General features: G+C 46.9%; 1 pseudogene; it reads left to right on the forward strand.

Moving 5' to 3' along the window:
• The first annotated feature begins 14,452 nt into the window (after positions 1 to 14,452).
• Positions 14,453 to 16,273, forward strand: LOC149470606 (general transcription factor II-I repeat domain-containing protein 2 pseudogene; annotated as a pseudogene).
• Positions 16,274 to 25,105: the final 8,832 nt, after the last annotated feature.

Here is a 25,105-nt window from a genome sequence, read left to right on the forward strand (position 1 = left end):
CATCCTCTCTTTAACTTCAGCTTTTTCACAGATGGCATCAAGTTACCATCCAAAATTTGCTGAAATTTTATTGAATCCATTTTTCCTTCTACTCGTGAGATGTTCCCTGTGCCACTGGCTGCAACACAACCCCAAAGCATGATTGATTCAACCCCATGCTTAACAGTTGGACAGAGGTTCTTTTCATTAAATTCTGTGCCCCTTCTTCTCCAAACGTACCTTTGCTCATTCTGGCCAAAAAGTTCAATTTTAACCTCATTGGTCCACAGAACTTGTTTCCAAAATACATCAGGCTTGTCTATATGTTCATTTGCAAAGTTCAAACAATGATTTTTGTGGTGAGGACGTAGAAGAGGTTTTCTTCTGATGACTCTTTCATGAAGACCATATTTGTACAAGTATCTCTTTATAGTGGAATAGTGTACCACAACTCCAGTGTCTGCCAGATCTTTCTGGAGGGATTGTGCAGTCAAACATGGGTTTTTAATTGTTTTTCTCACAATCCTGCGAGCTGTTCTGTCTGATATTTTTCTTGGTCTTCCAGATCTTGCTTTAACTTCCACTGTTCCTGATGACTGCCATTTCTTAATTACATTCCGAACAGAGGATATTAACATCTGAAAACGCTTTGCTATCTTCTTATAGCCTTCTCCAGCTTTGTGAGCGTCAACTATTTTCAGTTTTAGTTTTCTAGACAACTGCTTAGAAGAAGCCATGGTGCTGATTGTTGGGGCAAGGTCAGATGAGTCTGGGCATTTAAAACCTTTAAGATTGACATCACCTGGTCTTCCCAGACGATGATTGAGAACAATCCATGACACTGGCAGGTCTCAGCTTGGCAAAGGGGGCAGTGCATGCTATAAATTCTGCAGGGTGCCCAAACTTTTGCAGACGCCATTTTTTTGTTTTCTGTTATTTTGAAAGTGTAAATGATGGAAATAAAATGTAACTTTTGTTGACATATTATAAGAATGTCTAATCTGTAATTTGATGCCTTTTGGAGATTTTTCCATCTTTCCTTGGCTTCTTTGTGCACATTAATACAAATTTTTAGCTGGGGTGCCCAAACTTTCGATCCCCACTGTATATCTTCAACTTGGGTATTAATAACTCACCATATTTTTTGTAATATTTTACCGTATATCCATCTGGGCCCGGGCTTTTCCCCACCGCAGTACCTTTTAACGCTGTTTTTATTTCCTCTAATGTGATTTCTGCTTCTAGGGAATTCAATTGTATTTCGCTGAGTTTTGGTAGACCTGCCTCTTTTAAGTATGTTCTTCTTTTTTCTCTATTTACTGTTTCAGTTTTATTTATTATATCCTGCGGTATGATATTATATAACTCATTATAGTAATCCTTAAATGCTCTAGCGATGTCTTTAGTTGAGTGCACTAATTCACCCTTAGGGTTTCTTATTTTCTCTATATAATTCCTATTTTTCTTTTTCCTTAGAGTTCTCATTAAATATTTTCCCGGCTTATCTCCCCATCTATACCTTTCACTTGTTACTTTGTTAAAGACTCTTTTCTTTTCCTCCTCCATTACATTCTCTAGTTCTTCTTTCTTCTTTATTATTTTCTGCATTATCTCTTTAAACATTTCCCTTTTATGAGCCTTTTCGAGATCATATATTTCATTTAGTAGTCTATTAATCTCCTTTCTTTTTTCTTTTTTGCCCCATTGCAATGAGTAGTCCTCTAATGTAGGCTTTGTGGGCCTCCCACACTGTTGCAATCAACACATCCTCTGTTTCATTTTCCTCAAAAAAACATTTAATTTCCCTCTCGATCTTTCGATCGGTCTCTTCATCCATAAGGAGTGCCTCATTCATCCGCCAGTCATAACCTCCTCTCTCTTCTCTACCCCATCTTGACTTCATTGCAACAGGGGCATGATCTGACAGAGTACTTCCTTCGATTTTTACTTCTACTACAGACTCTATAAATCGATGTTCTACCAATATATAATCCAGTCTAGAATAGATCTCATGTACATGTGAAAAAAAGGTATAGTCTCTATCTTTCATATTCCTGATTCTCCATATATCGACTAATTGACACTCATGCATCAGTTTCTTTAATAATCTCAAGGACCTGCTCTCTTCCCTTCTCACATGGGAGGTAGTATCCATCCGCAGGTCCATACAGATATTAAAGTCTCCAGCTATTATCATACAACCCCCTTTTAAAATCCATCAATTTTTTCAATACACCTCTCAAGAATATCTCCGGTTTCTTATTTGGACAGTATATACTAGCTATTGTACACTCAATTCTCTGTAATTTACCCCTCAAAAACCTTCCCTCCGGATCCGCAATTCTCTTCTCCACCTCAAACCTTATATTCTTTGCGAAACCTATAGCAACCCCTTTTGCTCTTTTAATTGGTGAGTCCGCATAATACCATGTCGGGAAATATCTAGTCTTCAGCCTAACCTTTGACTCCACCTCTAAGTGTGTTTCCTGTAGAAATACCACCGAAGATGTTCTATGTTGTAGTTCTTTAAATAACCTAAATCTCTTCCCGGGACAACACAACCCCTTTACATTATAAGTTATAAATTGGATTTCTTCCATCTTACCCTACTCCTTTTAATTCCTTCATCCTCCTGCCCTTCCTCTTTCCTATTTCTCTTATCTCGCAGAGTATCCACCCCCCTATTCCCCCCCTCCCATGCCCCCCATCTCCCCCCTCCTTCTCCCCCCCCATTAGGCCTACTATTTGCCTTCTAATCATTTGTGGACCTAATGCCACGTTTGATTTTTAACCCTGGTCTCTGACCATGTGCGGCTCACCTTCCCTCCATTCCCCCAATGCCCCCCTATCTGTCATTTCTCTATTTCTCCTTCTAACTAGCTGCCATTCCTCTTTTCTCATAGCACTTCTCCCTTCTTCCTCCTCCCAACCTGGGATCTCTATTTTCTGAATATTAAGTTTATCAAAAAAGTCTCTTAGTTCTTCAGGAAATCTCAGGTATGCAGTGACTCCATTCTTCCATCCCATTAAACACGTCGGGCTACTCCGTCTATATTGTATATTCTGTTTTTTCATCTGTTCTAGAAGTGGTTTCAGTGATCTCTTTCTCCACAATGTTTCAGCTGTCAGGTCTGCAAAAACTTGTATATTTTTTCCTCCATATATAATACTGGCTCTTCCTTTTGTCTTCTTCCATACCTCTTCTCTATCTCCATATTTATAGAATTGTACAACTACATCTCTCGGTTTCTCTTCCACCCGATCCCGTTGGAACCTTCCTATCCTATATACATTGTCCAATTCATATTTCTCGGTACTGGGTTTATCCGTAATGGAGTTTAAGATTTTACATATTGTCCCTTTTAAATCTTCTCCTTGTGTGAGCTCCGGGACTCCTTTTATCCTAAGATTATGTTTCCTATGCTTGTTACCTTGTATCTCCAAGTTATATTGCGGCTTTTATTGTTCTTTCCTCATCTCCATTATCTGATTTTTTAACTCTGGAATAGCTTGAGCATGTTTTTTAATTTTTTCCTCCATTTCTTCTACTCTGGATAATAAATGTCCCAAATCGTTCCGGATAATCCCCATCTCTTGTTTAATAGATTTTTCCAGATTTTTAAACATTTCGGCCATCTCCTTTTTATTTGGGATTTGTAATTCTCCTTCATTTTCTCTGGACTTTATTCCCTCTGATGTTTGTTGATTATTATTGTTCATTTCCTCAGAAGACCTGGTGCTATTATCTAGGCTGTTTTCCATTATACTCCTTTCAGAAGCCTCCTGAGATCTTTCTGGGGTCACATTTCCCTGGGACGTATATTTCCTAATCGTTCCAGATTGGGGGTGCTTGGGACCACTCCCTTTACTATGTTTGCTCTTCATATTTATTATAAATTCAGTCCCTTTTCTCTAAGCTCTAGGACCTGTGCTAAAAATTATCCTTGGGAGAATTAAAATTTTCTTCTGTCCCCTTGGGAATCCCCCTATACCTCCGTGTGTTCCTTCTTTGCTTCAACCTCTATATTCCACATACAGGATCAGTATACAGTCCAGACATTATCACTCACCCTCCTTCCAGCTGCTTTTTCAGTGAGGCGATTCTCCAGGTTCCTTCTCTGTTGTCTGTCTTTATTTCCCTTCTAGGGGGATTCCTCCAGGTCACATTCCTCTTCCTTCACCTGATCTCTTTGACAGATAGCAGGCAGAGTGCTTCTCTGTTAAGTAGGTGTCAGGGTCCTGCTTGTATCTGTCTCCACTCACAGCTGTCAGTGAGAAGCCGATGCCTCCCTTCTGCTTGGGAATGCCGGCCGGCTTCTCTTCCTCCCAGAGATCCCTTGCGGGGGTCACGTGGCCGCCCTGCATCCTCCGGGCTCCCAGCTGCTCTCTATCTCAGACAGGAGTCTCCAGCCATCCCACCTCAAATGACCCACGACACTCCGTCCTCCCCACTTCACCGGTGGGATCCCACTTACAGGTAGGGCATCCTAGGCATCTCCAGCAGCATTCACGGGGCGTATTGAGGGGAAGGTGACTGCCTTACAGAGGGAGATCCTACATCAGTCTCTCTCTTGCCGCCATGCTCAGGCTCCACAGCAGCCCCCATCTTAAGCCATGCAGACTCCTCTCTTCCTTACACCTTGGAAGTAGATGCGTCCTAAAACGCAGTAGGGGCAGTTCTTTCATGAAGGAAAGGCCTGAAGGAACTAATTCATCCGGTAGCCTTCTTCTCTAGGAAACTAACCTCAGCTGAAAGGAACTACGACATTGGGGACCGAGAACTCTTGGCAATAAAGACAGCACTGGAGGAATGGAGATACCTGCTGGAAGGGGCCATACATCCAATTCTGATATATAGCGATCACAAGAATTTAGAATATTTAAGGACTGCTAAACGTCACAAACCACGCCAGGCTAGATGAGAACTGTTTTTCTCCAGATTCATTTTTCACATCACCTACAGGCCAGGATCCAAAAACACTAAACCAGATGCGCTTTCACGTATGTTTAAGGATCCAAAAGAATCTCCAAAACTGGACACCAATCTACCAGCAGGGAATTTCTTGCTATTAAAGTCTGAACTTCTGTCTCAATTGCAGCAGGCCTCAGTAGGAGCCTCTAGTCCACCTGGAATCACTGTACAAAACAGGGAAGGGCTTTTATGGAAAGGGGAGCAAATTTTGGTACCCGAAGAGGCACGAATTCTTGTTCTGGGTTACTGCCATGATCACCCATTAAGCAGGTCACTTCAGGGTTTCCAAGACATTGGAATTGGCCCAACGCTTGTTCTGGTGGCCGAATATGGCTAAGGATTGCAAAACATATGTAAGGACTTGTGCCATCTGCAATCGGAACAAGACCACTCGAAACAAGGCCTGGGGTTTACTTAAACCTCTACCAGTGCCTGATAGGCCTTGGAAAATGATATCCATGGACTTCATAGTGGAACTTCCGCCTTCCCAAGGACATACTGCTATTTTTGTGGTTGTGGACCGGTTATCAAAAATGGCCCAATTTTTGCCACTAAGGAATACACCCTCTGCTTCTGAGACTGCTCGGATTTTCATTAAAGAAATCGTAAGACTCCATGGAGTTCCTGTGAACATTGTCTCGGACCGAAGGGTACAATTTACTTCGAGATTTTGGAAAGCGCTATGCGAAACCCTGGAAATCAAGTTATCCTTTTCCTCTGCCTACCACCCACAAACAAACGGGCAAACCGAACGAACCAATCAGACCCTGGAACAATACATCAGATGTTACACATCCTTCCTCCAAGACTACTGGGTGGCAATCTTACCTCTGGCAGAGTTCGCATATAACAATGTTAGCCATTCTGCCACTAAACAATCACCATTTTTTGCTAACTATGGGTTCCACCCTACCTTTTTACCTGACCTGGTCCCAGAAACTTCCGTTCCTGCTGCTCAGAATATACTAAATTTCTTTGTCTCTAACAATAAATTGTTACAAGAGGCGGTCGCAAAAGCCCAGGAAGACAACAAGAGGGTCTTCGACAGAAAGAGAAGGGAAGAACTGATTCTGCATCTGGGAGACCAGGTCTGGCTGGCTACAACTAATCTGAAGATGGCGTGCCCTTCGAGGAAGTTGGCACCAAGGTTTGTGGGCCCATTCTTGATAAGACACAGAATTAAAGTCACATATGAATTGGCACTTCCGGAGTCCATTAGAGTACACCCAGTTTTCCACGTGTCACTGTTGAAACCTGCCGTACCCGATCCATTTCCTAGTCATAGGTCAAGGCGCGCCGAGTCCATAGACGTGGACAGGGAAGAGGAATTTGAGGTCAAGGCTGTTGTGGACTGTAGGAAAAGGAGGGGTCAGACACAGTACCTTATTAAGTGGAAGGGGTATGGTCCGGAGGAAAACTCATGGGAACCAGCTCAGAATGTTCATGCCACAGACCTAGTTCAGGAATTTTTTCGCAGTCACCCGCAAAAGAGGAGCCAATTGGGCATCCAGAGGCTGCCCATAAGGGGGGGGCAATGTCAGGGAAGATCGCACGAATCTGCTCATGCGCAGCATCCCGATAAGACATACAGGCAGATGGGCACTAAGACCCAGGCGCACCTGTCACCAATGACAGCACCGGGCAGGCACTAGGACCCAGGCATGCCTTTCGGCGCTGGGCGGGCTATTTAAACTGGCCACTGCAGGATCCAAATTGCCGTATGGTCTTATTCCTTTGCCTGTGATTCCTGACTCGGAGTTGTTTCCTGTTGCCGAACCTAGCCTGCTCCTGACTACCATTGACCTTCTCCTGCCCTGACCCCTGGCTTGTCTCTGGATATTCTTCTGGCTGCTCCTGATCATTCTGACCTCCTGTTGCTGAACCTGGCCTGTGACCTGACTATCCTTCTGCCTACTTCTCTGGTCTTCTCTGCCTTCTTGGATACAAAACCCGGCCTGCCTGACTCTGCTACCTGCCGCACGGATCCATCCGCATCCTGCTCTGGTCTGCTCTGCCTCTTCACGTCAGGCTCACTACTAAAGTATGTGACACTAGCGGTCTCCTGGACATACCTGGGGGCCGCGACCTGGTCTCAGCCTGCTTCAAGTCCATCCCCACCATCAGGGGCTCTGGTGAACAAGCAGACTGGAGCTTAGATCCCGCGCCCTAGGGAACCCCAAACTGTGGACCTATAGAGCTACTTCTAGAGTCTTGACAAACAGTAAGTCAGAAGGGGTACAACCCTCAGAGGTAACATACAGGTTGTAATTTGTACACTACAAATAATATCTTCATACATTAAGATTCATTAATACATTTTTCAAAAAATTTGAAAAAAAAAAGTTTGTTTCTATTATAAAATTTAGCAAACAGGTAATTGTTCTACTTCACTGATGTGCGTTGATGAGGCGGCACTGATAGGCGGCACTGATAGGTGACACTGATGAGCTGGCACTGATAGGCGGCACTGATGATGGGTACTGATAGTCGGCACTCATAGGCAGCACTGCTGGGCACTGACTGGCGGCACTGCTGGGCAAAGGTGGGTGACACTGCTGGGCACTTGTGGGCGGCACTGGTAGGTGGCTCTGCTGGGCACCGATCCTCAAGGCACTGATCATCAATGATCGATGCCGATCCCTCCTCTGACAACTGCCAGCAGTACTTTCCTCATGCTCTGACAGGGTGAGGAAAGTGCAGTCAAGACCCGGCAATTGCATTTCCTGATGACCAGCGTGTCATAGGACACGGCAATCACGGAGATCACGGGGGGCACGCAGGAGAGCGCGTTCTGGGAGGACATCATAGGACGGCCTCCCAGGACTGGCCAGCCACAGTGCAGACGTCATTTGGCTACCTGCGGTCATCAACTAGTTAAAGCAGCACTTCCCCTTTTGGGTGGAGCTCTACTTTAACTTCAGCAAGAGATAACAGTGCTATAGTATCAAGGGGGAGTGAATGTAGGGAGTGAAACATGTTATATACTCTATAGTATCATTTCTGGTACTCTCACAGTGGGAGTATAGATACCATACACATCCCTCCTCAGCTTCTCACCCCTCCCCCATACACATCCCTCCCCAGCTTCTCACCCCTCCCCCATACACATCCCTCCTCAGCTTCTCACCCCTCCCCCATACACATCCCTCCCCCATACACATCCCTCCTCAGCTTCTCACCCCTCCCCCATACACATCCCTCCCCAGCTTCTCACCCCTCCCCCATACACATCCCTCCCCAGCTTCTCATCCCTCCCCCATACACATCCCTCCTCAGCTTCTCACCCCTCCCCCATACACATCCCTCCTCAGCTTCTCACCCCTCCCCCATACACATCCCTCCCCAGCTTCTCACCCCTCCCCTATACACATCCCTCCTCAGCTTCTCACCCCTCCCCCATACACATCCCTCCTCAGCTTCTCGCCCCTCCCCCATACACATCCCTCCTCAGCTTCTCGCCCCTCCCTCATACACATCCCTCCTCAGCTTCTCACCCCTCCCCCATACACATCCCTCCCCAGCTTCTCACCCCTCCCCCATACACATCCCTCCTCAGCTTCTCACCCCTCCCCCATACACATCCCTCCCCAGCTTCTCACCCCTCCCCCATACACATCCCTCCCCAGCTTCTCATCCCTCCCCCATACACATCCCTCCTCAGCTTCTCACCCCTCCCTCATACACATCCCTCCTCAGCTTCTCACCCCTCCCCCATACACATCCCTCCCCAGCTTCTCACCCCTCCCATATACACATCCCTCCTCAGCTTCTCACCCCTCCCCCATACACATCCCTCCCCAGCTTCTCACCCCTCCCCCATACGCATCCCTCCTCAGCTTCTCACCCCTCCCCCATACACATCCCTCCCCAGCTTCTCACCCCTCCCCCATACGCATCCCTCCTCAGCTTCTCACCCCTCCCCCATACACATCCCTCCTCAGCTTCTCACCCCTCCCCCATACGCATCCCTCCCCAGCTTCTCACCCCTCCCCCATACACATCCCTCCCCAGCTTCTCACCCCTCCCCCATACGCATCCCTCCTCAGCTTCTCACCCCTCCCCCATACACATCCCTCCTCAGCTTCTCACCCCTCCCCCACACGCATCCCTCCTCAGCTTCTCACCCCTCCCCCACACACATCCCTCCTCAGCTTCTCACCCCTCCCCCACACACATCCCTCCTCAGCTTCTCGCCCCTCCCCCACACACATCCCTCCTCAGCTTCTCACCCCTCCCCCACACACATCCCTCCTCAGCTTCTCGCCCCTCCCCCATACTCATCCCTCCTCACCGCCCCTCCCCCCCCTCCTTGTATAATGACACAGGGCGGGGCAATCTACATTTAGTAACAAGAGACACCAGCATATTGATCTGTCTATAGCAGGGACAGGAGCCGGGACCAGGAATAGGAGATCCACCTGACTTACCCGTGTGCTCTGACATGGAGAAGATCCCATGCTGGCCCTATGGTGGCCGTGTGTTCAGGATGGAGACCGACAATCACAGGACCTTCTGGAAGCCGAACTAAAATGGCTGAGAGGAGGAAAGTGTTCCCGGGACAGGAAGTGACACAGACAGGAAGTGACAGAGAGAAGCGACAGACAGAAAGTGACACTGCCAAGAAGTGACTCCAGACAGGAAGTGACTCCAGACAGATTTATACAGAGGGTGCAGTATGGAGAGCAGACACTAGATGGTGCTGGTCCAAAAAAAGCTGAATAGCATAAAAAAACTGAAAAACAAAAGATGATGGCGGCTCGTAAACTTCTATTGTGAATGGATTAGATCATCCTCCATTTTGTTGTAGCCAGCCTGTCCCTCCTCCGGCGGCCATTTTCCCTTAGTCTAATATCAATGTTTGTACAGTTATCACATTACATTGCAGTGTATTAGAGCTTTGTCCTCCATTTTATTGTAGCCCTCCTGTCCCTCCTCCGGCGGCCATTCTCCCTTAGTCTGATATCTAGGTTCTCGCAGTTATACACATCACATAGCAGTGGATTAGATCTCCCTCCTCCATTTTGTTGTAGCCCGCCTGTCCCTCCTCTGGCAGCCATTTTCCCTTAGTCTGATATCAATGTTTGTGCAGTTATACACATTACAGTGCAGTGGATTAGATCTCCCTCCTCCATTTTGTTGTAGCCCGCCTGTCCCTCCTCCGGCGGCCATTTTCCCTTAGTCTGATATGTATGCTGGCACATTTTGTCCCCTGATATTAGACATTAGCCGGGTGATTGTATACACACAGCGGGCAGATCTCAATCAATGTCACCCACTAGTCTATACTGTCACGGGGTTGGCCAGCCAATCATGTGGCTCCTATTCTGTCCTTCCAATGACCATTCCTAGTACATAGGACTCATCTTCCATACTACATTCATGATACAACAAGATGGAAACTCCCAATATACAGAGAAAATCTCACATAAAATACATAGAAATCACATCTGCCCTAAAGGGCCATAAACATAAGAAGATTGCCCCCGACGCCCCCAGATTCATCTACAATACTAGCCAAGGTGTCATTGGTCCCCCTAATACACGGATAGTACCCCAATCCTGCATTCATACATGTGACAATACACCATGGATTCCTCCCGCTCTATATTATGTCTCCATACAAATCAGTCGCCATCCAATCCATCCATCTCACAAAAGCTCCAATACCCAGCAAATGTTTCCGTCTCCTCCTAGTAATAACCATGTGATCTCCATGAGAATAAAGTGCCAATTTGTGTCCTTATCCCCTCCCCCTACGCAGGATGTACACCCCTTCATGGCCACGCCTCTTTATGTAACTGACAATTGCGCGGTCGTGCAACGCTGCACCCAAACTAAATATCCGTCCTTTCTTCACACAAATAGAGCTTTCTGTCGGTGGGATGTCATCACCTGCGCGCTTTTTATTTTTCACGCTATAAACAAAAAAAACAGAAAATTTTGAAGAAAAACAATATTTTGTACTTTCAGCTATAAAATATATAAAGTAACCTCAAAGTTAGTTATAAATTTCACCAAAATGTCTCCCGCTCCATGTTTATGGGAAAAGGACCCCAATAAGTGGATATTGATTGCTGTGTGTGACCGTTATATCGTCTGCAGACTATGGGGAGATCATGGAATTTATGACATTTTTTTTGCTATACAGCACTGAGCTAGTTTAACTGACAATTGCGCGGTCGTGCAATACGATACATAAATAAAATGTATGTCCTTTTTTCACACAAATAGAGCTTTATTTTTTTGGTATTTGATCACCTGTGTGCTTCTTATTTTTGGCTCTATAAACAAAAAAAGTTTTGAGAAAAAAAAAAAAAATTCTGATGGGGTGGGGGGCCCATGGAATACAGCTCACTTTGGAGAGGTGAGGAGACCCCTGTCTCAGCTCCCCATATCCCTCTTATGTGTAAGTCACCCTGTGCCTGTTAGGAGTATAGGGGGATCTGTCCTAATATTGTGTAGACATGTATAGGAGATAGGTGGGGTGGGGGGATGTGGATTGTTTGGTGTTGTGTGGCTGCATCCTATTGTTTGTCTGGCTTGGGAGCAAACTATTATGGGATGTATGTGTTTATGTGTATTGGCTTGGTGGGGGGGTCTCCAGCAGCCCTCCCTCCTCCTGGGTAATGCAGTATAGGTGGATGGGGTAATACAATGTAGGCTGGAGGGGTAATACAAGGTTGGTGGAGGGGTAATACAATATAGGGGAGGGGTATTACAATGTGCAATGAAGGAAATGCGTTTTTGTTCCCCGGCTGATGTTGAACGTTTGCCCCTCACACAGAAATGATCGGTCTAACAATGGAATGTTCAGTGTAACACTGAGAGACAGAATATTGTCATGGAAATTTTGTATTGTTGGTTGAACTTTAAATGTGTCATATATGAGTGTTATTCATATGTCTCTCGTGTGGCTTAATTAAAGCTCTGAAGGCTGCAATTGGGCCATGCGCATGTACAATGTATGTATTACAGTACTCGGCTCGGTAATGGATGAGACGGCAGATCTGCGCTTATAGACCGGCATGTATACCACCTATCGATGCGAATGCCGCCGGCGGTAAGCCGCGGGCCTGTATCCACATATCAGCAGCATAGTACCACATGGACTTCATAACGCAAGGCGCCAAGCGGTGTGAACTCCGTGTGTAGGCTTATGCATATCTTACAACCCATTACCGACCTGAACTGTATCTTGGATGGATGTGTTTTAATAAAGATCGTATCGGGCCCATCCAGGTACAGACTGATGTTTCTAGGGAATGCTTGTACAAGGAATTTACATACCAATAGGAGCTAGTAGGAAAGGAAATATGCCCTCCACAGAGGGCTCATGGGGGGAAGGGGAGGAAGTCTGCTGACCTCAGAGGGCTCATGGGGGAGGACCAGTGATAGATAATAGGAAAGGCTATGCTCCAATCGGAATGTATATCCTGTGTATAGGCACTCCCCATTGCATTGTTCGGTGGGAGGGGATTGACCTTATTCATGTGGGGGGGGCGTGTGTCTGCTTGTAAATAAAAATCCAATGCTGGAGTCAGATCGGGGCTTATGTGAATTCAAACATCATCCTGAGAGTGTCGCCTGATCATTCTAGGGTAACGGAGCTCCATCCCCCACATTTCAACAGAGCTAACCCAGTTGGAGACGCAGTAATCGTGTAGTTTAGCTGCAGTCGTGGTAAGCGAGATTCGCACAGCTTTATGGGGGATTTCTGCGCATCCAACTGCGAGTACTCACGGTAAGGAGAAATTCGTTAAAAGCGAATTTCCAAGACAGTTTGGCGAGCCAGTGGATACTAACGCGAATTCTGGGATAGCTAACCAAGTTAGAGGGGGGAATGAGCCATCATGAACTAGCAAAAAGTATGCCGGCACATTTCAGGTCTCTCTGCCATTAAGAGGATCGCTTTTTGCGCGTTCGTGTGGCGGATTTCGCTCTCTGTTAGCTAACGTGAATTCCGCTTAACAAGGACCTATTTTGTCCTAAAATCTTGATTTGTGGGTGAAAGACAAGGGTTTGTCTCTGCTGAGAGCAGCAGAGGGGTGGGTTTGGTTGGCTGGATTTGGTCAAGTTTAAAAATCTTCCAACCAAAAATTAAACGGGTATATGTTTTAGCGGGTAAAAGTTGTTGCATGTTTAGGTAAGTATTTGAGGGCTGTAGGTACTGTGGTAATTGCTCTACCCCCCTCCACGTGAGGTAATTATTACAGTGCTGAAAGGTTTAGGTTAATTGTTAACTGTTGTAAGATCTTTGTGTGTATGTAGTCTGTGCAATGTTTTGTGGTACTACTGCTCCCAGCAAGCATGCAGCAGGGGGTCCTTTCTGTTACATGTGCATGTTATTGTGATATGTTGGTGTTTTATGTCCGTTCTGTGATCGTGCCAAATTGTGTTGTATGTGTGCTGTATATTGTTGTGTAATTGTCCAGTGTATGTTCTGTCCAAAAGTCTGTTTTATGTAAGAGGTTAGAGGCAATTTTGAGGCTAGAGTCTGCCGTGTGCTCCTCTGTGGGGGGCCATTCTAGTGTTACCATGTGCTTCCCTGTGGGGGGTCATTTTCTTGACTAACCACATGTACTCCTTTTGCTTGGTGGCCATTTTGTTGACTACCACATGTGTTCCCTGTTGGTGGCCATTTTGTTGACTACCACATGTGCAGTAATCTCTATGCCAGGCATGTCCAAAGTCCGGCCCGCGGGCCAATTGCGGCCCGCGTTCCGGACTGAAACGGCCCCACAGGTGAGCTACCCAAATATATAACTTACGGCCCCCGGTAGTGATTCCCTGAAAGCTACAGAGGACTCCAGCGATCTCTAGCTGCGGCACTTGACAGCATCAGCTGGCGCAGGAAGGAGAGCCCAAATCTCGCGACGTCCGAGATCTCGTGAGATTTGGGCTTTCCTTCTCTGTGTGCCGGCTGATGACGTCATTCCCGCTCGAGAGATCCCTGGAGTCCTCTGTGGCGTTCGCAGAATCACCAGAGAAGGACCGTAAGTTATATAACTTACATATTGGGAAATATATATTGGGCAGCTCATCTGTGGGGTCCGGAACGGGTGCCGAGGGACAGTGCAAGGAGAAACAAAGCCCAAATCTCGCGACCTCCGAGATCTCGCGAGATTTGGGCTTTCCTTCTCCCTTTGGTGGCTGATGACGTCAAGTCCAGAGAGTGCTGAGCCTCCACACAAAGCCACAAGGGCCACCATTAAGGCAAAGGCAAAATAATAAAAGTAAAAAAAAACAGACAAGACACTGACAGGCAGGCAGGGCTGTGCTCAGGATACATTAAAGCAGACAAGGGAGCATATAGGAATCTGGTAATACCCTTCATTAACCCCTGACTGTCCATCACTGTGCTATAATGCCATGATGATCTGATTTGTTACTATTGCACTGCCTGCTATTGTCTGCCTGTGTTACAGTATCCTATCTTTGCTGTTCCACCCTCTGCTCCTCGTAGTCTCTACATAACTTCTCCCCTTCTGGCCAATTTTTATAATGGCAACTACAAATAAGAAACGAAAAGTTGACAGTGAGGGCCGCCGCTTCCAGGACAGGTGGAAAGTGGAATATTTTTTCACTGAAATACGGAATCACTGTGTTTGTCTGATATGCCAAGAGACTGTGGCTGTTTATAAGGAATTTAATATCAAGAGACACTACCAGACGAGACATAGCACATACGACAAGCTAACAGGGCGCGACCGCAGTGAAAAGTTGAAGCAACTTGAAGCGGTTTTAATGTCACAACAGCGATTTTTTACAAGAGCCCATGAATCAAATGAAAATGCCACAAAGGCTAGCTATGAGGTGGCAGCGTTAATTGCTAAAAATTGCAAATCTTTTGCTGAGGGTGAGTTTATCAAAGAATGTGTCATGAAAATGGTGCAGAATATCTGTCCCGAGAAGAAGCAAGAGTTTGCCAACATTTGCCTGGCTCGTAACACTGTAGCAAGGAGAATTGAAGAAATTTCATCAGATATTAAGAGACAGTTAACGTCAAAAGGAGTTGATTTTAACTTCTTTTCAATAGCCTGTGATGAAAGCACGGACCTCTCTGACACAGCTCAGTTGCTGATTTTTCTGAGAGGGGTGGATGATGAAATGAATGTGACTGAGGAGCTGCTTGACCTCCAGAGCCTTAAGGACCAAACAAGAGGAAAAGATTTATTTGTCTCTGTTAGTTCTGCCATAGATGACATGAAACTGCCTTGGAACAAGGTTACTGGGATTATTACTGATGGGGCACCTGCCATGACTGGTGAACGAAGTGGATTATCAACCCTAATCTGTAACAAGGTGATTGAAGAAGGAGGCAATGCTATCAAACTTCATTGTATCATTCATCAACAAGTTCTCTGTGCTAAACATCTCAAATATGATCATGTTATGAAACCGGTGCTAAAGACCATTAATTGCATCCGCTCTAAAGCCCTGTGCCACTGCCAGTTTAAACAGTTTTTACTGGATATCCAGGCTGAATACGAAGATGTTTTATATCATAATGATGTAAGATGGCTCAGTCGGGGGTCTGCACTGCAGCGTTTCTACTCTCTCAGAAAGGAAATTGGAGAATTCTTGGAAACAAAGGGACAACCGATGCGAGAACTATCTGATCCTATTTGGCTGGCTGATTTGGGGTTTCTAGTCGACATAACAAAGCATCTGAATGTACTGAACACGAGTCTTCAGGGCAAAGATGCAGCGGTGAACCAGCTTTATTCACACCTCAAAGCCTTTGGAACAAAGCTGCAACTTTTCCTAAGGCATTTGTCACAAACGCAGCCCAATACTGTTCACTTTTCAGCGTTGCAGGAAATAATGAACAGTTTTCCACAGGATGATATCAGTGCACAAACGAGTAGGTATGCAGCGGACATCGCATCTCTGGCTGGGGAGTTTAAACGGCGCTTTCAAGATTTTGCAGCTATTGAAAAGGAGATCAGCATTTTCTCCTCTCCATTCTCTGTTGACCCCGATGATGCTCCAGATCAGCTGCAGCTTGAGCTCATTGAGCTGCATTGTGACAGCGAGTTACGCAGTCGTCACCAACAGCTCTCTCTTGTGAACTTTTACCGCCAACTGGATAAGAGCCGGTTTCAAGAGATTCGAACATTGGCTAAGAAAATGTTGAGCTTGTTTGGCTCAACATATTTGTGTGAGAAGACATTCTCTGTTATGAACTTTAACAAGAACCGTGTGAGGACAAGACTAAGTGACTCTCACCTGCGTGACATTTTGCGCATCAAAACCACGGCCTTTGAACCAGACCTAGTCTATGTACTGCAGTCCAGATCTCAGTTTCACCCTTCACATTAGTGCAGTCAAGTTTTTTTTTTTTCAATTGAGAGGAATACATTGTAAAATCTCAGTTAATGTCAGTTGGTCTAAATCAGTTCTAAATATATTTGAACACATGTATACTTGGTGTTATGTTCCTGTTCACATTTTTTGAACTTAAAAGTTGACAGACAACCTTCATACTTTGTGTAATGTACTTTCTAATGTTCCTGACATATTTCAGCTTCCTGTTTTTTTTAGATTAAAGGCAGAGTGATTTAACACCTGTTTAGATTTGTCATCCAAGTCACAAAATGAAAAGTATGCCGTTTTCAATAAACTTTTGCATAAAATAGTTCATTTGCATTTAATTTTAATGGTTCATCAGAATGTCGGGCAAAATGGTCGGCCCTCGCACATGTTCACTTCATCAAATCTGGCACTCTTCCAAAAAAGTTTGGACACCCCTGCTCTATGCAATGTGCATGAAGTTTCCTATATGCATTTGACCCATATTGTGTTTTTAATCCAAATTTTTTTACAGTTTCATTTGTTTGCTTTTAGCTTAAAATTTGCGTATTGCCAGCCAATTTAAAGTGTGTTAAGCGAGTTTTTCCCTCACGTGTTCCACATTTAGTGAGCGCGGTGAAGTCTGGGTTTTTGCACATAGATTTCTTGTATAGTGATTATGTTTTTCTTGTGTTTTTCCTGTTAAAAGTAGTTCCTTATTGTAAAGCGGGTTTGTTTTAAGCTGCTGCGTCACGTGTTTCGCGTCCAGCAGACTTTTTGTGTAAACGGTTTTAGGTGGTTGCAGCGAAGATTGCGTGTATAACGTGGATCGTTTAGCGGTGCTGGTATGAGTGATTTTTGCGTCATCAACAAGGTTACTTTTGGCGCAGTTTTTCGGTTTACCTCTGTGTAATTGTTTTACTGTGAAACGTCCCGTGTTTTTCATAAGGATCCACTTTGTCCTTTTTAACAGTTTTTCAGGTTGAAAAAGGGTTTTTCTGTGTGTATTAGGAAAGTTTTTTTCTTTACACAAATTTCCTAAAGGTCAGTTAGTAGGTTTCCGGCCAACCAGTGACCCCGAAGTAACATCCAAGAACCCCTCTTTTTGTTTTGACTTGTGTTAGCTACTGTGTGCAGGGAGAGAAAAGCCACTTTCATCATTGTGTGGTGTGGCCTGCCAAACACAGTGGGTGATGAGAACCACATAAATTACGCTGTGGGAGTGGGCGGTCCAGGGAAGTATAACGCTTAGCCTGGTTACCACAAACACTTCGGGTGGTCAGGATCACATAAATTGCGCTGTGGGAGTGGGAGGTGTGCTCTCAGTCTGACCGCCACTTGATGCGCTTCGGGTGATCGATAAGTATCACATAAATTACGCTGTGCTGGGAAAGTGGTGGAATCAGGCCTCTCGGTAGGATCCCACCTAGTGCTCCAGGGGGTAAACAGGTACCCGGACGCGGGATATATACCAGTGACTAGTCACGATGGGCAGTAGTCAGTCCATGAAGAGAGAGGGGGAACCAGCCCTCTTCAGGGTAAGGACAGCTGCACAACTGATGAAGGTGAGTTTGGGGGGGAAGTCTACAGAACCCCTCAAAAGGTGGAATAAATGGTCGAAGGGTACCAGATGGGAAATTCCCCGGGAAGGTACATTTGACGCATGGAGGTGGGAAAAATTCATCTCTGAATTTGAACCACGGATGCAGGCGTCAGAACTAGAGATCGCACAGCTATGGCTTCACAGGTCAATCCAATAAGGGAAGCAGGGCATACATAAACTGGTGTCTGTCCGGAAGAACCAGGTGATGTATACCTGGCCTCCAGAGGGAATAAAACAGGAGGATCCAGTGTCAGAGGTGGAGGAAGCTCTTTCAGGGCTGACTCTACTAAGGCAGGCAGGATCAGGGTCTGCTGGGGTCCCCCAACAACCAACAGTGGCTGAGATAAGTATAACTGCACCTGTCTCTTCTGTTAGTGACGTCACTCTTGATGTACCTTCCGGGTCTTCTGTATCTATGCCTCTACCTCTACCTCTACCTCTCCCTTCTTCCTGCTTCACCCCAGCTCCTTCTGTTTCCAACTATGAAGCCTACTCAACAACCGATTTGCAGACTATCTGTGAATCAAGGGGAATAGACACCCGGTTAAGAAACAGGGCGGATTGCATCAAAGCGCTACGAACCACTGAACAGACCCCTGCCCCCCAGCTATACCCTGATCTGAGGGACCTCAAACCTGAAGGTGCAGTAAGCGAGGTGGTTAATCTAAGCCCACCGATGAAGCTGGGCCAGCCCTTGCACTCTTCCCGGACCGAGGCCTATCCAGTCAGAGTGCAGCAATTTGAAGGTCCTCCCAATGCACGGGGGGAACGGACTTTAGGGGAACGGGTAGTTTGGCATGTCCCCTTCACCCCGGCAGAGATCCGCACTATTCTGGCTGAGCTCCCGGACTATCGAGTCAATCCGAGAGGATTTGCTCGAATGTTTGGACAAAACCAGTTCAGCTATGGTATGAGCGGGTCAGATTGTGCGCAGATCCTGCGGGCTAAGGTGGGCATGGAAGTGGCCAGTACAGTGATTGCAGGGTGCTCTATAACCACGCATGAGGAGATGACTTCAGGGGGCAAAGAGTTGTGTACCCAGCTAAAGGCAAAGCTTCCAGAAATGTATAGTGCTACCTCTACTACGGACATGATGAAGCTCACCCAGGGTCCTAATGAGGAAAGCGCCTGCTTCTGGCGCCGTCTCAAGCAGACGGCACTGGATGCGGATCTGGAAGTTGGACCTGATGCTCCAACTGAAGGGGTAAAGGTGACCGCGACGCACATTCTGTTGCGGGCCAAATTTTTGGAAGGCATCAATATTAAAATTCGGGAAAGGCTGGTTCTGGCCCGACCCGAATATAATGAGATGTCTATCCCTGCTATCCTTTCCACTCTTGCGGCAATAGAGAGGGAAATGGATAGAAGAAAACAAGACAAGGCCAAAGTTCTTATGTCCCAGACCCCACACGAAAAACCAAGGGATCTGGGTCACAGGAAGGATAGGCCCCCACCCAGGTGCTTCCAGTGCCACCAAACGGGGCACATGAGGAGGAGCTGTCCCCAATTACCTAAAGGTCGGTGGCAGTTCATTCCTGATGAGTCCTCCGCCCCTATGACCACCATGGTAAGTAACTCCTATGAATCTTCATAGGAAGTTGGCAAATCGGTGTCGGCCCAGATCCATCTTTTTCTCGAGGAATTAAAATATCCCCTCCCTTGCCTCATCGACACCGGTGCAGCCAGAACAGTCTTGCGAAAACAGGACATCCAAGGCAAGGTACCCCTCTCAGGGGCAAGCACACCGACGGTAGGTCTCACAGGTCAAACGGTGTCTCTACAGTCCACCAAACCACTCCATTGCAGGTTAGGTCTGCACACTGAGGCTGTCAGGTCAGTGCTGGTCTCAGATGACGTCCCCATCAATCTTTTGGGAGCGGACATCTTGTCAGACATTCAAGCTGTCATTGAGTTCACCCCATCGGGTGTTGTGGTGAGTAGTGCCCTGTCGGAAGAAAGACTGTGCACATTGTTGGCCCTACCTTATCTCACCGAGGCTACATATTGTCTGGAGTTGGACGTATTGGCTGAAGTTGACCCCAAAGTTTGGGCAGCAGATAAATATGATGTGGGTCTCTTGCCGGTACCTCCAACTACAGTCAACATCAGACCAGGAAGCGTATTACCACAACTACCACAATATCCTTTAAGTGTAGCTCAAATGGACAGCCTAAAAACCCAGATCGACCATTATCTACAGATAAAGGTCCTCACCCCAACCCAGTCGCCATGTAACACACCATTATTCCCAGTAGCCAAAAAGACAGCACCGGGTCAACCGACCACCTACCGGCTGGTACATGACCTGAGAGCGGTAAACAAAATCATCATCAGTGATGCCCCTTTGGTGCCCAATCCACACACCCTGCTGGCAACCGTACCACCCAATGCAAAATTTTTTACCGTCATTGATCTGTCAAACGCGTTTTTCTCGGTACCCCTGGATCCCCAGTGTCAGTACCTTTTTGCCTTCTCCTTCCAGGGCCGACAACTTACCTGGACCCGTCTCCCCCAGGGGGCGGTAACCAGTCCCTCGGAATACAGCTGCAAGCTGAAAATCGTGCTAGATCAGTGGACCCCAATGAATCCAGAGGTGGTGTTGTTACAGTATGTTGATGACTTGCTCCTCTGCTGTCCCACTAAAAAGGATTGTTATCAACATACTGTTTCATTACTCAACCATCTGGCGTCAACGGGCAACAAGGCCAGCAAGGAGAAATTACAACTCTGCCAGGAAAAAGTCATCTTCTTGGGGCATTGTATTTCTCAGGGTACCAGGCACCTAACAACCCAAAGAGTGCAGACATTGCAAGACCTAAAGAGACCCAAAAACCACCGTCAGCTGAGAGCCGTCCTCGGCCTTATCAACTACTGCAGAGATTGGGTCCCCAATATCTCGGGCAAACTTGGTCCCCTGTATGAGCTGACATCCAAAACACCATTTCAAATGTCAGATGACAACTGGTCAACTCTTCAAGATTTGACTCAGGAACTCTCAATAGCACCAGCCCTAGGTCTACCCAACTATGACCTACCTTTCTACCTTTTCTGTCACGAAAGTCAGGGCCATGCAACCGGAGTACTAACCCAACTTCACGGAACCAAATACCGCCCCATCATGTACCTATCGACCGCTCTGGACCCAGTCATCAAAGGGTCCCCGGGTTGTGTGAGGGCAGTGGCTGCTTGTGCTGTCCTTGTCCAAAAAGTGGGTGACATCGTTTTGGATTCACCCCTCACACTCTACACTCCGCACTCGGTGCAAGAGATCCTAAACCAGGTCCAAACTAAACATCTCTCTGCAGCAAGATTGACCAAATACGAGGTAGCCCTCCTAACTCCTACTAACCTCTCTATCAAACGATGCACTATTCTTAACCCAGCTTCTCTTCTTCCTGTGTTGGAAGACGAGAAAGGGGGGGGAGGACAACAACGACAGTGCTGAATTTTGCAACCCGACTAACAATACTAACACCTCTTCTACTAACATGTCTTCTTTGTCCACTACTAACCTCTCTTCCAAAGGACACGACTGCATTTCTTTGATGGAACTGGAGTCAGCGGCGATCAGCCCAGTGAAGGAAACGCCAATACCGGAAGCGAAAAATCTTTTTGTCGATGGGTCCAGGTACTACACCCAAGACGGTAAGCCACACACTGGTTACGCGGTCACGACGGAAAGTGACGTTGTGGAAAAGGGCTCTCTGAACGCACATATGTCAGCTCAGGAAGCTGAGCTGTGGGCACTGGCCAGGGCATGTGAGTTACATGAAGGTCAGAGGATTAATGTTTATACGGATTCGAGGTACGCGTTTGGTATTGCACATGACTTTGGCCCCATCTGGAAAGCGAGGGGATTTCTCACAAGTTCAGGTAAACTGGTGAAGCATGCAGAACTGATTGACAGGTTGTTCATTGCCTTCGGCCTGCCACGGGAGATTGCTGTTCTTAAGGTGAAGGCTCATACCACTGAGACTAGTGTGGAGGCATGTGGAAACGCTTTGGCAGATCGGTCCGCAAAGGCCGGTGCACTGGTTCAGGAAAGGGGGGTTCTGATGCTGGCCATCCCTTCAGAGGTTTCGTTAGACGAGTTTAAAAAACTGCAATCACAGGCGGGTTTGCAGGAGAAGGCTAGATGGACAGCAGCAGGAGCCTCCCAAGGGTCGAATGACATTTGGTGCCTGAACAAAAGATGGTGTTTGCCAAAGTCCCTTTTCCCCATGATGGCCCACTTGGCTCACTACCCTGGGCACCAATCTAAGACGGCTATGTGTGCGTTGGTAGACGAGCATTGGATTGCACCTGGGTTCAGTACTGCTGCAGCTACCTTTGCAGCTTCTTGCCTAGTCTGTGCCCTACACAACCCTGGCAGAACGGTAGTAATACCCCAAAGGCACTCACCAAAACCTGAACGCCCCTTCCAACGCATCCAGATCGATTACATCTCGTTACCAAAGAGTGGGCCGTACGAATACGCCTTGGTCTGTGTAGATATGTTTTCAGGCTGGCCTGAAGCGTGGCCCGTCACATGTGCCAACGCTAGTACCACGGCGAAGAAAATCCTGTCTGAGGTTGTGTGCCGCTGGGGTCTACCTGAAACCATCGAGTCCGATAGGGGGTCACACTTCACTGGACAGATCTTTGCAGAGGTATGTAAAGCCCTTCACATCAACCAAGGGCTACACACCCCGTATCACCCCGAGAGTAGCGGTAAGGTTGAACGTCTCAACGGAATCCTTAAAAACAGGATCTCCAAAATCATGGCCGATACCAAAAAACCCTGGCCTGAGTGTCTCCCCATTGCCCTCTATTCCATCCGGAATGCCCCTCGGCAACCACATGGGCTGTCACCCTACGAGGTGTTGTTTGGGGGACCTCCCAAAACAGGGTTGTACTTTCCTCAACAGTTGTCGTCTTTGCATTCACAGCTTACAGGTTATGTGCAATCTCTGCAACGGGAGCTGCAGAAGATACACCATCGGGTTCGCGAATCGCTCCCCGATCCAAATGCAATAACTGGTGTTCTTTCTATTGAGCCAGGTGATTGGGTCGTCCTAAAGAAACATCAAAGAACCGGACTCGAGCCACGGTTCACCGGACCATACCAAGTCCAGCTGACGACACCTACCTCACTCAAACTCGAGGGACGAGACAACTGGGTGCACGCAAGCCACTGCAAGAAGCTTTTCAGCTACACCAGAGAATGAGGGGTGTCATTTTCCTTTTTCTTTTTGTTTGTATGTCTTACATGTGTGTGAACGGAGGAAAAGACGGCAGATACCCCAACCTTTTATTTAAAATGCACCTGCGTTTAGCCAGAACCGCCAACAAAACCAACTGTTGGGTATGCTCTAAGCCCCCACCCAGTCATCACATGTCCGCAATGGCCGCTGTTCATGCCCTATATGACATCCGCGTCGGCATGAAAAAGCAAGGGACCCCTGGTCAGCCCCCACGTAGACATTTGTCGGTAGAACTTAATGACACATTTTTAGCAGGTAACATCAGTTTCAGCACCAATATTAGCTCTAGCTCCTGTAGGGCCCTCACCAGTCCATTATGGGTAACTGGGCAGCTAGGCAGCCCTCAGGTGTGCTTTAACATCAGCTTTGGCACAGGTAACAAGTTTGTTGGGACTACCACCTGCGAGGGAGGTATAACTGTCAATCTGACTAACCAGACTTCCCTTCTGAGTAACCACACTGACCGACCAGACCACGTGTGTTGGAAGGACGGATGTGATGTGCAGACTGAGGGAGCAATCCCCCAGTCTGTGCAACTGTTGCTCAGTGCCAGAGGCCGAACGAGGAACTCCTCCTGTTCTGCTCTGACAGGTCCATACTATTTTCTGTGTGGTTCGGCAGCCTATAGAACATTTCCCCAGAACACGTAAGGTTCGTGTGCCCTCATAAAGCTAGTCCCCGCATCCTATGTAGTGATGGATCATGAAGAGTTGATGGTCCACAAGAAGGTAAGGATGGCAGGGAGAGTTCGCAGAGAGCTGTTCTCTGAGGGCGACCAGGCATGGGCTTGGTTCCCCTCATGGACAGGATGGGGAATAGAACTTATGAAGCGCCTGAACAATTTTTCTGTCATCGTGGATAGTATGTTTAACGAGACCGTAGAGGCTGTCAGAGAAATTGCCCAAGAACAACGGCAGATGGGAATTTTAGTGCTTCAGGAGAAGATGGCCCTTGATTATCTTTTAGCCGCCAAAGGGGGGTTCTGTGAGTTCATCGGAGAGGATTGTTGTACTTGGATAGAAGACACAGATGACAAGGTCCAGGCCCATATGGACAAAGTTAGTGAACTACAGGGAAAAGCTAGAGCTATAGCTAGTGAGGGTTGGAATCCGTTTAAGGGTTTGGGAGGATTGGGAGATTTCCTGTTCTCCATCGGATCTTGGTTGAAGGAAGTGGGAGTGTATGTCCTGATGCTTCTCTTTTTCATCTGCCTTTTATATGCCGCGGTGAGATGTTCCTGTTGCCTCATCGACCGTGTAAGCCAAGCTCGGGCAGACGACCACATCTCCATGCCCGCTCCTGGGATCCCACTCCAACCACTGATCGGAGGAAGACCTCACCAACCATCCACCTTCTCTACAGATTACGTCCTGGCTTCCCTCTAATTTATCTCTCTGAAGACCACATTCTCCAAGACCTTCAAGCAAGCTTCAAGCCTCATCATGGTTTGTGTCTGCGATTTGGAAAACCGTCTGGGTCGAGACCAGCCTTGTGTGGCCCCGTCTGCAGGGGCAATTTGAGAATCTATTGCTGGATCTCCCCAGACCACCGTGGGATCACAAGCTTTATTCATACCACAAGTCTGTTTGTGGTTTTTGCAAGAGCCTTCCTGTAGTGAAGGTTCCAACGCTCTTGAGGATCATTGCTTCAATCAAGCCTGTTTGCGTCGAGTCTGCGTCGGGTCTTGTTGTTTCAGGTACCCCGTGGAGCTTTATTCTCAGGGACAACTACAGGAACTCTTTGAAGTTTGAGACTACACCCATCAAGCTGAAGAAGATCAAGAAGGGACACGAGGAGAATATGATAAAACAGGAGGGAATGTCATGGAAATTTTGTATTGTTGGTCGAACTTTAAATGTGTCATATATTCGTGTTATTCATATGTCTCTCGTGTGGCTTAATTAAAGCTCTGAAGGCTGCAATTGGGCCATGCGCATGTACAATGTATGTATTACAGTACTCAGCTTGGTAATGGATGAGATGGCAGATCTGCGCTTATAGACCGGCGTGTATACC

This window comes from Staurois parvus, unplaced genomic scaffold (assembly GCF_062004578.1).
Source record: "Staurois parvus isolate SC_StPar_1 unplaced genomic scaffold, SC_StPar_1.0 ptg000035l, whole genome shotgun sequence".
Classification (NCBI taxonomy): domain Eukaryota; kingdom Metazoa; phylum Chordata; class Amphibia; order Anura; family Ranidae; genus Staurois; species Staurois parvus.